Here is a 5,840-nt window from a genome sequence, read left to right as displayed (position 1 = left end):
GAAAATCAAGTATGAAGTCACCTATGATCAAGTTATTTATATAATACAATATACAAGTGCCAGATGTAAGATACAAATGCCAGAGGATTAACTTCAAGATATATTAACTTCAAACTATGACTTCAAGATTAATTGCACCTGATCACTGGTCAACTATGGCAATTACGACAAGAATTCCCTGACAACGATTTACTACAGTGTCGTAATTATAGGGAGGGATGAGGGAGAATGATCCCCCCATAGCCTCGGAGAATGAGAAGCATATACTGTATAGAATACTAATGTTTCCCTGTTGTGATGATTTCCCGCGGAATTACGAGTGAAGCCCAAATTTAAAGCGCCAAAATGATGTAAAATGTTTTTTCCAGGAATGTTGTTTTGCAAAAATTTTCCCCGGATCCCCGTTTCCTGGGGGGGGGTCCCGGGACATTTCACACCCTGAGTGAGAACCATACCCCTCTACAAACGAGCAGCAAGATCTGCCGGTGAGACCGGCTGAAAGAACTTTGAGGGAATGCAGATGTCGCCTGTCCCAGGTACATGCGTCCATATCAACTTATCACACATTGATGGACGAAATATTTTTCCTCCCATTCAAAAAAAATAGATTTTTCATCACGAGGGCTAAAACATCTGCCAGGAAAATATACAAACAAATCGTAGCAAAACCTATTTCAACATTAGGCTTTTCTTCTGAGGCTATCGAGTATTTTCATCATTAGCGGGAAAACACAGACAAATTTAAAATCTCGACTTAACAAGAAAAAAATGGGCTCGTCCGGGATTTGAACCCGGGACCTCTCGCACCCTAAGCGAGAATCATACCCCTAGACCAACGAGCCGGTTGAAATGAACGCGACTTTCGAAGTTTGTTATTCAAGTTGAAATTCGCTTTCTCTCCCCGAAATTGTTTTGGTGTCGCAATGTAGCCGCCCAGCTGAGGATTCCGTCGTCGGCTGCTCCGCCCATTGGACGCTCACTTGGACGATTTTCAGCCAATGTATCTTCGATTTTGTCAGAGTCAAAAAGCTCTCCTCAAACCTCTTTGTTCAAAAATTATATTCCACCGAATGACGTCATTTATCATCTATTTCTTAATCGCTCTTTTTAAATTTGTACTTTAATGGTACCTTGCGAATTATATTTTTTGCATTAGATACACTTCGATACTAAATTCAACCTTGGCTGTCGGATAATTACAAACGGTTGGTTGCGTTTGTTAGAATAGAGTTCATCCTAGTAAAAGTAGTTACGGTCTCTAGAACCATTTCCAGTCAATGCTTCTGCGATTTTCTCTTACAATATCTGTATACATATATAAAAGAGGATGTCTGTTAGTCTGTCAGCTATCTATTCCCGTTATTGGTTGAACGGATTGAAACCAACGTTAATATGTAGGTAAATCACATGTTCCTAGAGCCCATAGTGCTCTTTCTAGCTGAGTCCGACGCGTTCTTTGCGTTGTTTTCACATTACCGTTTGTTACGTCACGTCATAAAAATACTGTGGTTGGACATCCTGCCGGGTAGGTACACCGCTTGACACGATCAAAGGGAAAATGACTAAAAGATACTGCTGGTATGGTATTTGGAGAAGGCGAACGACAGCTGAAGTCATTTGCGCCATGCGGGAAGGGTATGGAAGGAAGGGTGGAGAGGAACCCGGCGTCGGCATTAGCCTCCTCTTAACGAAACGCGCAAAGGCGACTAAGGCTTAACGTCCCATCCGACGGACGGAGTGTTACACTAGAAATATCCTCCACACAACACTCAAGTAAGGATCGGTTAGTCTCTGAAAATTATCCGCCACTGCCGGGATTTGAACGCGAGCCCACTGGGTGGGAAGCCAACAATTTAGCTACCACACCAACCCAATCACCAAGATTACCTTTGTTAAGTAATAATCCTCATGGTGCTAACTTTTACGCTTAGATGTGTTCACGCGTTTTTGGTCTGCGCACACTACGGACAAATTATGATCAATGCTGTGGAGCGGAGTATAAGATGATCCCATGAGCGGTATATGGAAATCGTTTTTTTATATTTTCTGTTACATATGAATTCCATTATCACACTTGGTTTATTTACCAATAAAATCCTGCCATGCGACTATGAATTCCAAGTTACCAGCTTCCTTCACTTCACTTCACAGGGTACTTTCCTTCCCGAGCAAGGACGGGTGGCCTGCTAGTTGCAGATAATAATATAACTGCAAAACCATAGCTGTCTTCCGCCACTAGCGCGGAAAACGCAGGCAAACATCATTTCTCGAATGAATATGAAAAAAATGAACTCGTCCGGGATGTGAACACAGAACGTCTCCCACCCTGAGCGAGAATCATACCCCTTGACCAACGACCCGATAAATCGATACCTCCACTATAAAAACGCTCAACAATCGCCCACCGAATAAAATACGCTCATTTAGTAGCCCTAGTAGCACTAGATGAGCGGATTTGATTCGGTGGGCGATTGTTGAGTGTTTGTGCAGTGGAGGTATCGAAATACCACCTCGAGATTCGAAGTTAAACCAGAAGTACAGAGGCAGATCGTAAAGCAGATGCCGCCTCTACCAACTACTTTGCTAAAGATGAGTCGCGTAACATGCATTGATGGGCGTTTTTTTCTTCCCATAATTCAGAAAAATACCATAGTTTTTGTATGACGATCCATGCTCACATAAGCCCGTAAAACATGCAAACAAATCGAACTTAACGTGTATTTCTAAAGAAATATTGATCTTAAGTATTTTCATCTCAGTTTTCTTCTAATACTTTCTAATAATACAAAGGCAAAACGGTAGTCACCCCCCCCCCATTAGCGGGGAAATCACAGACAAATATAATATCTCGAATGAATATGAAAAAAATTGGGCTCGTCCGGGATTTGAACCCGGGACCTCTCGCACCCTAAGCGAGAATCATACCCCTAGACCAACGAGCCACTGAAAGCATCATCGAGATTAAAAGTAAAAGAAAAGTGAATGACCAGATTTACGGCGACGGAGGTCGAAATGCACTAGCCGCCTGTCCCAGATAGTACTCGTACATTTATGGAGAAAACTTGCAATGTCCGATACTTCAATTTCAGTAAGCAATAAAAATTACAAATCACATTCTACATCAAAATTCAAGTGATAAATAATTTGTTCCTCGGCAATGGGCATTTTGCTCCCGTAAAAATGGTTGCATTAGATTGATGACTGGCTCTTCCAACAAAGAACATTGCATACAACAGTTCTTCAATTTCAAAATTATGACATTGTTCAATCTATACATATATTGTATCTTAATTAACGTGAAAAATCATTTGCACTCCCTAAATTTTATGAATAGTATCCTTATCAATAATACAAGGAGTAAGCTACATATAGTAGATAAATATATATCAGAGATTGTCAAAATCACTTACTAGCCTTCAGAATGTGTGTATCAAGGTATTTAACAGACTTCCTTAACGTGTAAAGGAATGCATGCCACTGCATGTGTATAAGAATAAAATATGTACCTGGTTGGTTTTACATCCCTTTTATGATCTTTCAGGGTTTCAGAAATGTATATGTTTCTTATAAAAGGTCTTTGTATCTCTAGTGTTAATTTTTGTTTATTTTCTCACTCCAAACTGCTATTTTTTGTATTTCGAATTAACGTCATCACTGACTTAGTCTACTGCTAATTTTGCCCACTCACAATAAAATTTATAATTACTATATTATTGTTATTACAGACCTTTTCTCAACATTAATATCATACTACAGCTAAATAGCCGAGAAGTTTGGGCCTGTCAGTGGTTAAAGGTGAGTCAATGTGAACTTAATATACATTGGCTGACGAGATTTCTTTTCTTCGCATAATACAGAAAAATAAGATATCTTTTTACCCACGGTCAAATTAGCCTAGAAAAAATCCATTAGGAATTTCTTGACAAATATTTATCAGGCAAACATCATACCTCGAATGCATATGAAAAAATAGCCTCGTCCGGGATCCGGAAAACCAATCGTACACACTGGGTATTTCTTGAAAAATATTGATCGTGTTCTCATCTAAGTTTTCTTCTAATAATTTATAATAATACAAAGGCAAAAAGGTAGTCTCCCACCAACATCAATGCGAAAAACAGGCAAATACCATACCTCGAATGGAATAAAAAATGGTCTCGTCCGGGATGTGAACATGTGACCTCTCGCACACTAAGCGATAATCATACCCCAAGACCAACGAGCCGCCAATTTGCAATGACACGATATCGAAAGGTAAAACAGAAAGAGCATCCAGAGGGACTGAGAGAGATATCGAACGCAAATGCCGCTTATTCCCAGTACTTGATTAAACGTGAGTCGATGTGAACTGAATATCCAATGACGGACGAGATTTCATTTCTTCCAATAATTCAGAAAAATGCAATAGCTTATAGTACGAGGACCCATGCTCAAGCCCGGAAAACATGCAAGCAAATATTAAACATTGGGAATTTCAAGACAAATATTGATCGGTGTTTCCTTTCAATAACTTATTAATAATAATATAACGAAAAAAAGAGAACCAACATCACTAGCGCGGAAAATGTAGACAAACAGCAAGACTCAGATGGATATGAAAAAAATTGGGCTCGTCCGGGATCTGAACCCGGCACCTCTCCCACCCTATGCGAGAATCACACCTCTACAGCAACGAGCCGACACATACCATGGTGAGATAGAAAGTTATAACCATAATTTACAGTGCACAATATTTATGGTTAAAACAGTGACAGCGACCACAAAAACTGAGAGGTAGATCGAAATGCAGATGCCGTCTGTCACAGGTACTTGGTTAAACGTGAGTCAATGTGAACTTAAAATTAATTGACAAACGATATTTTTTCTACCCATAATTCAGAGAAATACGTTAGCTTTTAATATGAGTACTAATGCTTACATTAGCCCAGAAAGCATGCAAACAAATGATACTTCAACATAGGGCATTTCTTAACCAATATTAACAATAAACTCGATTGTTTCCGGCTTTACTTTGTGAAAATCCATTATTAAACGTACCATAACTATTTATTGTTTACGATATTAACAATGTTTTCATTGGGGTTTGGTTCCCATAGCTTATAGCATAACGGCAATTATACTACGGCAATAATAATAACACGGCAAAACAGCAGACGCCCGCCATCATTAGCGCGAAAAACGCAGTCTAAGATCATATCTCGGATGAATACGAAAAAAATTGGGCTCGTCCGGGATTTGAACCCGGGACCTCTCGCACCCTAAGCGAGAATCATACCCCTAGACCAACGAGCCGACGAATACAACTGCGAGATCGAAAGGTAAAACAGACAGAGCGACCGATATCCAGAGGATATTACGTGTCCCAGAAAGTTTCCAACCGCGAGAAAGCGAGGTGCGCGCGCAGATCAACCACGAGTGCACTTCGAGATATAGCAGACGACGAGGTTTCCATGGGAGCCGCCTCCTTTACCACCCATCCCACCGTTACGTACTCTATACATGGCTAACCCATCCCACCCTCCGCTTCCTTCCCCAGCCGGGTACAAGCCGCCAGTCCACTCTCCCTACCCCTCTTCCCCCATCCCCGCTCCCTCCATCCGCGCGTGCAAGAAGCATTCTTCAAATGCCGGCAGACAAGCTGTCGCGGCATGGCATGGCAGACGACCTACACCCGCGCCCGGCCGTCAACGGCCAAAACCGTTACGGCACGCTGACCACGAGGGACACTGCGGCAATACCTGTGCAACAACATCGTCACCACATGCACGCTGACGAGGCATTCCCCACCGACGAGAGCGTTTTGCACGTTGCATTTTCTCCCGGAGTACCGGAGAGAGAGA

General features: G+C 41.5%; 3 non-coding genes across 3 annotated transcripts; all 3 read right to left on the bottom strand.

The window, feature by feature from the left end:
* Nucleotides 1-770: 770 nt before the first annotated feature.
* Trnap-agg lies at nucleotides 771-842 on the bottom strand. The gene has a single exon. It is a non-coding gene; the product is annotated as a tRNA-Pro (tRNA).
* A 2,028-nt stretch (nucleotides 843-2,870) lies between these two features.
* Trnap-agg lies at nucleotides 2,871-2,942 on the bottom strand. The gene has a single exon. It is a non-coding gene; the product is annotated as a tRNA-Pro (tRNA).
* Nucleotides 2,943-5,220: 2,278 nt separating this feature from the next.
* Trnap-agg lies at nucleotides 5,221-5,292 on the bottom strand. Its single transcript has one exon. It is a non-coding gene; the product is annotated as a tRNA-Pro (tRNA).
* Nucleotides 5,293-5,840: the final 548 nt, after the last annotated feature.

Source organism: Ischnura elegans, chromosome 5 (genome assembly GCF_921293095.1).
Source record: "Ischnura elegans chromosome 5, ioIscEleg1.1, whole genome shotgun sequence".
In the NCBI taxonomy this organism is placed as follows: domain Eukaryota; kingdom Metazoa; phylum Arthropoda; class Insecta; order Odonata; family Coenagrionidae; genus Ischnura; species Ischnura elegans.
This window is presented reverse-complemented; position numbering and strand designations above follow the sequence as displayed.